Here is a 12,207-nt window from a genome sequence, read left to right on the forward strand (position 1 = left end):
GAATAATGCCACTATGAATATCAGTGTACAAATATCTGTTTAAGTCCATGCTTTCAGTTTTTCTGGGTATATACCTACTACTGGGATTGTTGGGTCATATGACCATTCATTCTATACTTAACTTTCTGAAGAAATGCCAAACTGTCTTCCACAATGACTCTACCATTTTACATTCCCATTACATTCCTCCCCAACATTTGTAATTTTTTGTTTTTAATAGTAGCCATTCTAGTGAATTTGAAATAGAATCTCATTGTGGTTTTCCTTTTGGTTTTCTTTTCTTTATGGTTTTGATTTAATTTCCCTAATAGCTAATGATGTTGAGCATCATTTCATGTGCTTTCTGATCATTTGTGCTTGCCCTTTTTTTTTTTTAACATGGGCAGGTACTGGGAATTGAATCTGGGTCTCCGGCATGTCAGACGAGAATTCTGCCACTGAGCCACCGTCGCACTGCCCCCATTTTTAATTTGGTGGTTTGTCTTTTCGTTGTGGAGGTGTAAGTTTCCTTTATATATTCTAGATATTAAACACTTATCAGATGTGTGGTTTCCAAATATTTTCTCCCATTTGGTGGACTGTCTTTTCACTTTCATGATGTACAAACGTTTTTTGTTTTTGTTTTTGTTTTCTTTTGATGAGGTCCTATTTTTCTTTTGTTGTCTGTTCTTTGGCTGTAAAGTCTAAGAAACCATTGCCTACCATGAGATTTTGAAGAAGCTTCCCTACAGTTTCTTCTAGGAGTTTTATACTCCTGATTCTTATATTTAGGCCTTTTGTTCATTTTTGAGTTAATTTGTGTATATGTGGTGTAAGGTCAGGTTCCTCCTTCATTCTTTTGCATATGGATATCCAGTTCTCCCAGTACCATTTGTTGAAAAGAATATTCTTTACAAAAATCAATTGACCATAGATGTGAAGGTATATTTCTGAACTCTCAGTTCAATTCCATTGGTCAATATATCCTTGTGCTAGTACCAGGCTGTTTTGACGACTGTGGCTTTGTAATAAGTTTTAAAGTCAGGAAGTGTGAGTACTCCTTTCAAGATTCTTCTTGGTATTTGAGTAATTTAACCATTCCCAATAAAGTTGATGGCTGGGTTTTCCATTTCTATAAAATAGGTTGTTGAAATTATTATTGGGATTGCAATGAATCTGGGTCGAATTGACATCTTGGCAATATTTAGTTTTCCAATCCATGAACATGAATGTCCTTCCATTTATTTAGATCTTCTTTGTTTTCTTTTAGCAAAGCTTTGTAGTTTTCCATGTATAAGTCCTTTTCATTGTTAGTTAAATTTATTCCTAGGTATTTGATTTTAGTCACTCTTGTGAATGGAAATTTTTCTTGATTTTCTCCTCAGATTTCTCACCTGTAGTGTATAGAAATACTACTCTTTTTTTTTTAGACCTATGCCTTTTTCACTTTGCTACATTTACTTGTTAGTTCTGGTAGCTTTGTTGTACATTTTTCAGGACTGTCTATGTATGGGATAATGTCTTCTGCAAATAATGAAAGTTTTACTTCTACCTTTTCAATCTGGATGCCTTTTTATTTCTTTTTCTTGCCTAATTGCTCTGGCTAGAACTGCCAATTCAATGTTGAATAACAGTGATGACAGTGGTCATCCTTGTCTTATTCCAAATCTTATAGGGAAAGCTTTCAGTCTTTTACCATTGAGTATGATGTTAGCAGTGGGTCATTCATATATCTTCTTCCTCAACATTGAAGAAGTTTCCTTCTATTTTTATTTTCTAAGTGTATGTGTGTTTTTTTTTGGTCAGGAAAGAATGCCAGATTTTGTCAAATGCCTTTTCTATGTCAATTGAGATGATCATATGGTTTTATTACTTTGTTATGTTAATGTGGTTTATTACATTAATTGATTTTCTTATGTTGAACCATGCTTGAATACCTGGGATGAAGCCCACTTGATCATGGTGTATATTTATTTTAATGTGCTGTTGTTTGTGATTTGCTAGCATTATGTTGAAGATTTTTGCATCTGTATTCATAAGAGTAATTGGCTTGTAATTTTCTATTCTTGTATCTCTTTTTCTGGCTGTGGTATTAGGGTGATGTTGACCTTATAGAAAGAGTTAGGTAGTGTTCCCTCCTCTTCAATTTTTTGGAAGAGTATGAAAAGGATTGGTATTAATTCCTCTTGGAATGTTTGGTACAATTCACCTGTGAAGCCAGCTGTTCCGGAATTTTCTTTGTTGGGAGGTCTTGTTTTTGTTGTTGCTGTTGAATAATGGTTTTTAATTTACTCTGTATTATTTTATATATAATATATAGTTGGGATTTTATATATTCTGGAAATTCAATGTGATCCTAAATTTATACAAAATATAAACATATGAATAAAGAGTCTGGAAGGAAATATATTTAGAAATTAATATGTATATATAAAACGTGATATTTAGAGATAAGAGCAAACCCAATCAGGTTGAGGTTAAAGTACTTCAGAACACAGGAGTAAGGAAGACAGTGTCTATATTTTACAGCACACATACTCTTTGAGACCAATGGAAGAAAGGTTTATTTGATCTGGAACTGAAATTTTCTGTAGCACAAACTCTAAGTCAACCTATCTGTAGAGCTCATTTGAACAACTGAAACACAGGGAGCCCAGAATAAGAAAGAGGTCCTTTAATCCTGTATAGATTATTGTAATACCTGAATACATCCTAGAGTATATTAAGCAGATAATCAAAAAGTATTAGCAAAGTCCCATGAGGGATGGGAGAAAGAATATGGAACTATTAAACCTTACATCAGGGAATCCCCGATACTGTGTCAAAGTTTAGGGACACCCGAATCTATAGGCCATGCCCTCAATCTTGGGGCTTGCTCTTGTGAAGCTTATGTAGGTAGTGGAGAAGCTTAGACTACCTATAGTTAAGCTTAGACTACTTTTGGAGGACCCCTCTTGTTGCTCAGATGTGGCCTCACTTTCTCTAAGCCCAACTATACAAGTGAAATCATTGCCCTCCTCCCTACATGGGACATGATATCCAGGGGTGAAAGTCACCCTGGCGACATGGGAGATGACTCACAGGGATGAATTCAGCCCTGGCACTGTGGGATCAACAATGCCATCCTGACCAAAAGGTGGAAAAGAAGTGTAACTAATAAAGTATCAGTGGCAGAGAGAGTTCAAATAGACTTAAGAGGCTACTCTGGAGGTCACTCTTATGCACACTTCAGTTAGACATTGCTACCTATCATAACTTGCCAAACTCCAATCAAAACCATTCCTGCCAATCGTAAAGAACATCTAGGGCAATATATAAGATTCTACAAAGATTCCATGCACTAGGGTAACTTAACAAAAACCTACAACATCCAGGTGGGTTCCTGGACCAGATAAGTCCTGAAAACTAGAGAGCCCAGCCTTTCCAGAGCATCAATCAGTTCCATCCCCTACCCCATATTATTGACAGCCCCTTCCAACATGAAAAAGTTAGAATGGCCATAGTTCAAATACCCCTAAAGAGAGGGATAGAAAGATCAAAGGTAATGGTGGAATTATACAGTGAAGATAGAATTTAACAAATGAATGAATGAAATGAATGAAAATTATTGCTTTTTAATTTCTTTGCTTTATAATTGTTATACTATACAATTAAAAAAAATTAACGGTGATGGTCCCTGGGTGATAAGATTATAATTTCCTGGGAAAAATACATTTATCTTACATGCTTTCTTATTTGAAGAAATTCTATAGAATTACTTAAAATTTTTTAAAGAGCGATTTTTTTTAATACTTCCTATACAAAGAATGTCTTCTCATTCACACCATTCCTTAAAAGTACTTTAATTGGCAGAATACAAGCAACAACAGTTTTGAATCTTGGTAGACTATCTCTTTGGAATATTACTCCAAGATAGTCTCTCATTTGACAACAATCAATTTGTACCCAATTTCTGCCAAATGCTATGCTCAAGCCAGAAATATAGATGAAAGGCATGATTCCTGCCTACACTGAGAGCACTGTCATGTCCCGGGATTGAATCTTAACTGAGAACTTAGATTATACCTTTTAGTGAAGTGCAAATAATACTTTCGATTTCTGTTACACTATAATAGCTTCCTCATTACAGTTTTTGTCTTAAACATGAGCAGTATATATATTTGTAGGTGTCTTTTGGAGAGTGAAAAATTTGATTTGAGTGGACAATGAGTGGACAATAATTTCTCCTTAATCCAACTAACCAACTAACTTTCTCAAATTATTATTTTTTCCCCACAGTTTTATTCACATACCGTACAATCCATCCAAAGTTTACAACCAATGGCTCTCAGTATAATCACAGAGCTGTGCTTACGTTGCCACAATCAATTTTAGCACATTTTCATAGCTCAAAAAGAAAAACCCCATGCCTCTTATACCCCCCTAATAAAGGCAGTTAGCTTGTATGTAACCCTTTGTTACATTTGATGGACAAACATTAAGATATTACTGTAAACTGTAGTCCCTATAGTTTATGTCAGGTGCATTTCTCTCCATGTACCAAAGGGTGGACTGTGATGGTTAGGTTCTGGTGTCAACTTGGCCAGGTGATGTGCCCAGTTGTCTAGTCAGGAAAGCACCAGCCTGACCATTGCTGCAAGGATATTTTGTGGCTGGTTGACAAATCGGAAAGTTGGTTTATTAAATCATCAGTCATCTGATTGCAGCAGTGGGTGATTGCATCTACAATAATCTAAGGGCGTGTCTCCCAATGAGGAGATAATCCCATCAGTTGAAGACTTTTAAGGGAGAAGAGAGACTTTTTCACTATTTTTTCAGCCGGCCGAGCCTCTCCTATAGAGTTCATCGAAGCCCTTTGCTGGAGCTGTGAGCTTCACAGCCTGTCCTACGGACTTTGGATTCTTCCATTACCCCAGTTGCATGAGACACCTTTATAAATCTCATATTTATAGATATCTCCTGTTGGTTCTGTTTCTCTAGAGAACCCTAATACAATAATTAACACCTTGCAGTTTTGACATACATTTGTTATAATCCATGGAAGAACATTCCCGTATTTGCACTATCAACCATTTTCATCATCCACAATGGGTTTGCTACGTTATGCAGTCCCTTGTTTCATCTTCTAGCTTTCATTCTAATGATATATATGATATTGGGAGTATTTTAAAAATATTTTAATTGACAAATCTTCACATTCATATATTTCATACATGGTGTGCAACCAGTGGCTCCCAATATCGTCACATAGTGTGTATTCATCACCATGGTCATTTTTGGAACATTTGCATCATTTGTTGGGAGGTTTTTTGTGTTTTTTTTTTTTTACCTTTTTTATTGTATGATATAACATATATACAAAGCAAAGAAAGAAAAAAGCAATAGTTTTCAAAGCACTCTTTAACAAGTAGTTAAATATCACAGAGTTTGTCATGGGCTATCATTCCATACTCCCAGATTTTTCCTTCTTGCTGCTCCAGAATACAGGCAGCTAGAAGGAATAAATATTTTTTATAATCTAAATAGACTTTTTTTCCTCTTCATGAAAAATAAACATATATACAAAAAAAGCAATAAATTTCAAGCCACAGCACAACAATTAGTTGTAGAACAGATTTCAGGGTTTGGTATGGGTTACAATTTCACAATTCTAGGTTTTTACTTCTAGCTGCTCTAAGATACTGGAGACAAAAAGAAATATCAATTTAATGACTCAGCAATCATATTCATTTGTTAAAACCTACCCTCTTTGTATAACTCCACCATCACCTTTGATCTTTCTATCCCTCCCTTTAGGGGTATTTGGACTATGACCATTCTAACTTTTTCATTTTGGAAGGGGCTGTCAATAACATGGGGTAGGGGGATGGAAGTGATTGAAGCTCTGGAAAGGCTGGGCCCTCTAGTTTTCAGGACTTATCTGGTCCAAGAACCCACCTGGATGTTGTAGGTTTCTGTTAAGTTACCCTAGTGCATGGAATCTTTGTAGAATCTTATACATTGCCCTAGATGTTCTTTATGATTGGCAGGAATGGTTCTGATTGGAGTTTGGCAAGTTATGATAGGTAGCAATGTCTAACTGAAGCATGCATAAGAGTGACCTCCAGAGTAACCTTTTGACTCTATTTGAACTCTCCCAGCCACTGATACTTTACTAGTTGCACTTCTTTTCCCCCTTTTGGTTAGGATGGAATTGTTGATCCCACGATGCCAGGGCCGTGTTGGGAATTTTTTTTTTTCAAATAGGAAAGAAATTTATTATAGATATCAAGACCATAAACAGAAAATCCTAAGAAATACACAAAAATACCCTAATAAAATAAGTGAATTCGGCAGGGTCAAAGATACAAGATCCATATATAAAAATCAGTTTCAAATATTAACAATAACAATTTGAAAGTAAATATATCTTTTAAATTCACTTACAATAGCAAGGTAAAATAAATATTTAAGAACACATTTAACAAAAAAAATGTACAATACGTGAAAACTGAAAACTACAAATTCTTACTAAGGGAAATTTAAAAAGAGTTACATAAATGAAAGATTTCAAGACAATGTAAACCTACAGTAATTAAGACAGAGAAATTGGCCTAAAAATAGATGAGTTCAATGGACCAGAAACAAGACCCTCATTTATAGTCCACTGATTTTTTACAAAGGTATCAAAATAAGTCAATGGGAAAAGGTAGTCTTTTCAATAAATGGTACAGGAATAACAAAGTATTTTTATGGAAAAAAAAAGAATCTAGCCCTTTACCTCATACCATAACAAAATAAACTAAAAATTAATCAAAGACCTAAATGTAACATAAAAGTATAAAATTTCTAGAAGAAAAGAAAATCTGTATGACATTAGGCAAAGATTTCTTAAAGACCCAAAAGGCAAGAACCATTTTGCTGGTTTGAAACCATTATTTACCTCCAGAAAAGCCATGTTCTCTTACTCCTAATCCAATCTTGTGGGGAAGCCATGTTCTTTTAATCCTGATCCAATATTGTAGGGTGGGACCTCTTGATTGGGTTATTTCCATGGACGTGTGACATACTCAGTTAGGGGCAGACCATTTTGATTAGGTTGTTTTCACTGAAATGCACACAATTGGATGTAGGTGTGACTTTTTGATTAGATGGAGGTGTGACCCCACCCATTCAAGATGGGTCTTAATTAGTTTAATGGAGTCCTTTAAAAGGGGAAACATTTTGGAGACAGCTCAGACACAGATAAAAGGAAATGCTTGGAGTGCCGACAGAGATGCTTAGAGAAACCAGGACACAGATACCTGAAGAGAAGAAATCTCCAGCCAGGAAATGCTAAGCTAAGAGACGAAACTCAGAGTTTGCCCCAGAGAAGCCTAAGTAAGGGCCCACAGACACATGGGGAGAAAGTTTGAAGACACTTTTGGAGACAGTCTGTCAGTGCCCTATGGAGGTAAATATACTTATGACAATAATCACTCCAAGGAATTTACCCAAGATAAATGAAAACATACAGTCCACACAAAGACCTATATAGTAATATTCACAATACATTATTCTTTTTTTTCAACTTTTTTTATTGTATGATATGACATATATACAAAGCAAAGAAATAAAAAAAGCAGTAGTTTTCAAAGCACTTTTCAACAAGTAGTTACAGGACAGATCCCAGAATTTGTCATGGGCTATCATATCTCATCTCAGATTTGCCCTTCTAGCTGCTCCAGAACAAAGGAAGCATAAGGTTTCCATGTGTCTCCCATGTTGGTGCTTCAGTTTTATAAAGTTCTTCAAACTGCTGTCTACATTTTGAAACTAACTCCTTCTCCAACTTATCAACACATTCTGCATATTCAACCCTATAGGGGCGTCTTTCATCTTGGAAATAAGTGAGAAGGTGTAAGACACAACGAAGAATACAGGCTCTTTCTTCATAGAATAATCTGCAATCTTCAGGATCAAGCCCTGGCTCTGCCTCTCATCTTGCAATACTGTCTTTAGTGAATCCCGAGTACCCCTATAATCTTCCTGAAGGTAACACTGGAGTAACTGTACACTTTGTTCTTCATCAAGACCCAAAAACTTGCTGATTCTTAAACCCAGTTCCTTCAGTGGTGAAGCTACATCTTTATTAGCTTTCACTTTTTCAGCTGAACTTGGACTGGGAGGTTTGTAGTAAGAAAGCCCCTCTAATAGCCGCTGCCGATGTTTATTCAATTCTGCCTCAATCTGATTCAGTTCTCTCAGAGCTGACCTTCCAAGCAGAATTGTCCACAGTTCTCTACTGCTTCTCACACACGGCCCGCCGGTGGCCGCCGCCATCTTCGCGCCGGGAATTTTTTGATGACTGATCAATCTCAGTACTTGTAATTAGTCTATTGAGACATTCTATTATTTGGAGTCAGTGTAGGTTTCCTGTGCATTTCTAGGAATATGTCCATTTCATCCAGATTGTCTAACATTGTCATACATTTGTTCATAGTATCCTTTTAAGATCCATTTTATTTTTGTGGAGTCAGTAGTAATGCCAACCCTCTCATTTCTGATTTTATTTGCATCTTTTCTTTTTCTTGTCAGTCTTTCTAAAAGTGTGTCAATTTTATCGATCTTTTCAAAGAATCAACTTTTTGTTTTGTTAATGCTCTTTGTTTTTTTTTTTACTCACTGTTTCATTATTTCTACTCTAATCTTTGTTATTTCTTTCCTTCTGCTTGCTTTGAGTTAAGTTTTCTCTCTTTTTTTTTTTTTTTTAGTTCCTCCAGGTCTAGACCTCCAGTCAGGTCTTTGATTTTTGTCTCCTTCCTTTTTTTAAATATAAGCATTTAGAGCTATAAATTTCCCTCTCAGCACTGCCTTCACTGCATCCCATAAGTTTTGGTATCTTGTGTTCTCATTTTCATTTGTCTCAAGATATTTACTTGAAATCTTCCTTGTAGTTTCTTCTTCAACTCATTTATTGTTTAAGAGTATATTATTTAACTTCATATAATTGTGGATTTCCCAGTACTCTGCCTCCGATTGATTACCAGCTTCGTTCAATTGTGGTCAGAGAAGATTCTTTGTATAATTAAATATTTTTAAACTTGAGACTTGACACAGCATTTGGTCTCTCCAGGAGAATGATCCATGTTCTCTTGAGAAGAATATATATCCTGCAGTTTGGGATACAATATTCTGTATATGTCTGTTAGGTCTAGTTCACTTATCATATTATTCAGGTTCCCTGTTTCCTTATTGGTCTTTTGTCTAGATGTCCTATCTATGATGAGAGTGCTGCTTTGAAATATCCAAATATTATTGTCAAAGTATTTATTTCTCCCTTAAGTTTTGCCAGTGTTTGCCTCAAATCTTTTGGGCCATTTGAACATTTTTCTTGTTCAATCATAATCTGACTCTTAATCAATCATAATCTGGTATTTAAGAGTAGAGTTGTATTTTGAGGATACAATACTATTGGGTTTTGCATTTACCCTTTTTGTTATCCTTACTGAAGTTCTTCACTTCTTTACACTACTCTAAGCCATTCTCCCCTGTCTTTTCCTTTGAACCTGAAGAATTCCTTTGAACAATTCTTGTAGGTCTGAATGGTAGTTTGAAGCTGTCATGTACCCCAGAAAAGGCTATATCCTTTTAATCCATTCCTGTGGGTGCAGACCTGTTGTAGGTGGGATCTTGTGGTTAGGTTATTTCAACTGAGATGTGGGCCATTGAGATGTGACTTATTCAAGGTGGATCTTGATCCTTTTACTGGTTAGGTTAGGTTAGGTTCATAAATATTTATGTTTATTGTTCCTTCTTGATGAATTGACCCTTTATAAATACATAGTGTCCTTCTTTGTCTCTTATAACAGCTTTTGACTTGAAGTATATTTTGCCAATATTAGTATAGCTGCCCAAGCTTTTGTTGTTGTTGTTGTTACTGGTCTCATGGATTTTTTTTTACATCCTTTTACTTTCAACCTATTTTGTCTTTGGGTCTAAAGTGAGTCTTTTGTAAACAAGATTTAATTGGATTATGCTTTTTTAAGTCCTGCTGCCAATCTGTGTGTTTTTATAGAGGATTTTAATACATTAAAATTCAGTGTCATTACTGCAAAGACATTACTTATTTTAGCCAATTTGTGCTTGGTCTTTATATGTCATATCTTTTTTTGTTTCTCTTTTCCTTTATCTCTGTCTCCTTTTTTAAATAATTGATCTTTTGTGATGTATGTGATTGATCCCTTTCTCATTTCTGTTTTGTGTATTTTTAAAATACTTTATTTATGGTTACTTTGCATTTGTGTTATACAACCTACATCTGAAACCTACTTATTTGAGAAGATGCCAACTTACATTCAGTAGCATACAAGTTCTCTGCTTGACTATCAGTCTGTTTACCCTCTTTATGTTTTTTTTTTTGTCCCATATTGCCTCTTTATATTTTGCGTGTACATTCTCAGGAAAAATGCATTTTTCTTGTTCAATCATAATCTGACTCTTTTGGTATTTAAGAGTAGAGTTGTATTTTGAGGATACAATACAGTAAAGATCCTTTTACTAGAGTCTTTTATGAGAGGATAAAAGACAGAAACAGCCCATAGAACATAGAGAAAATCCCTGAAGGAGCAAGCAAGGACCCATCAAAGCACAGAGAAAAAGCCCCTAGTGAAACCCAGGCAAGAAGGACCAGCAGTTGCCAGCCATTTTCCTTCCCATGTGACAGAGGTGTGTCCCAGATGCTGATGGCCTTTCTTCAGAGAACTATCATCCTGTTGATGCCTTAATTTGGACATTTTCATGGCCTTAGAACTGTACATTTGTAAGCAAGTAAATCCCCATTGTAAAAGCCAACCCATTTCTGATACACTGCCTTCTGGCACCTTTCACAAATGTAAACAGATTTTGGTGCTGAGAAGTGGGATGCTGAAATGCAAACATCAAACATGCTGGACCAACTTTATAAATGGGTAAGGTGAAGAAGATTCTGGAGGAATCATGAGGTGCTTGATGAAAAGGCCTAGAATGCTTTGAACAGTGTTGGTAGACATATGGACTCTAAAGGTATTCCAGTGAGGCCTTAAAATGAATGATGAATGTGTCATTGCAAACTGGAAGAAAGGTGACCCTTATTTTAAAGTGGCAAAATTGAGTCCTGATTTCAGATGGAAGGCAGAATTTGAAAATGACAAGCTTGGACATTTAGCTGAAGAGATTTTCAAGTTGAATGTGGAAAGTGTAGTCTGGATTTTCCTTGAAGCTTATAGTAAAATGTGAGAGAAAAGGGATAAGCTGAGAATTGACTCTTGGGTACAAAGAAACCAGAATTTGATAGTTTGGAAGATTCTGAGCTTTAAGGAAATGAGTCCCTGGAGAATACTGTCTCATGTGAGGATTTAACCAAACCTGGAACCAGTTAACTGTTTCAGTACATCAAGCTTGGAGATGTAGCTATCCAGAAAGGACTTGTGGAAGGTCCTATTGTCTGATGGTTGCATGTGAAGCTGACACATTTCTTATAAGATCCATATGAATGAAACTACTCCCAGTCTGGACTAAAAGGGACAGATTGAAGGAAAAATTACTTCAAAAATAGAACCATGGAAGCTAAGGTCTGGAGCCAAGAAACCTTAGGCCAGGAGAACAGATCTACCCATGCATACGGAAAGGATGAGTTTGCCTCAGATTTGCAGGTGAACCTTCCACCCCATTGTTCAGGAAGAGTGTTACCAGTCCAAGGCTCTCAGGTAATTAGACCTCTCAGGTAACCCCCAAAGCCTGGGGATTGAGGTGAACTTGGCCACCCCATTGATCACGAAGAGTACTTCCACCCCAGGCTTCAGAGTGGGTGGAGCACTTTCCCCAGGGACTAGGGAGAGTCTGACTGCCACCCCACTGTTCTAAGGGGATGGAGCCTGTGCCCCAGAGATGGCAGAGCATTTGGCTGCCACGCAGATGCTTGAAAAGGGTGGGGTCAAGAACGTGGCCATCTCCCCAATTTTTGTAGATGTTGGAGACTTCACCCCACTGTTTGGAAAGAGCAGAGTTGCTGCACAAGTCCTTAGAAAAGGTGAGGATGCTGCTTTCTCAAGCTCTGAGGAAAAAATTACCATTCTATAGATGGTTCTCAGACATTGAAATCTAATGAAGTATGCCCTGCAGGTTTTCGGAACTGTTTAGGTCTGATGGCCCCTGTTTTCCTTCCATTTTCTCCCTATGGAAATGGTAATGTTCACTCTATGATGGTCACTCCTTTGTATACAGGAAGAT

The 12,207-nt window shown here is 36.4% G+C and overlaps 1 protein-coding gene and 1 long non-coding RNA gene across 7 annotated transcripts in view; one reads left to right on the top strand and one right to left on the bottom strand.

The window, feature by feature from the left end:
• The window catches only part of C22H4orf51 (chromosome 22 C4orf51 homolog), a 114,535-nt gene that overhangs the window by 45,029 nt on the left and 57,299 nt on the right, over window positions 1–12,207 (bottom strand). The window lies entirely within an intron of this gene.
• The window catches only part of LOC143666265 (uncharacterized), a 30,348-nt gene that overhangs the window by 4,015 nt on the left and 14,126 nt on the right, over window positions 1–12,207 (top strand). The window lies entirely within an intron of this gene.

Source organism: Tamandua tetradactyla, chromosome 22, assembly GCF_023851605.1.
Source record: "Tamandua tetradactyla isolate mTamTet1 chromosome 22, mTamTet1.pri, whole genome shotgun sequence".
Classification (NCBI taxonomy): domain Eukaryota; kingdom Metazoa; phylum Chordata; class Mammalia; order Pilosa; family Myrmecophagidae; genus Tamandua; species Tamandua tetradactyla.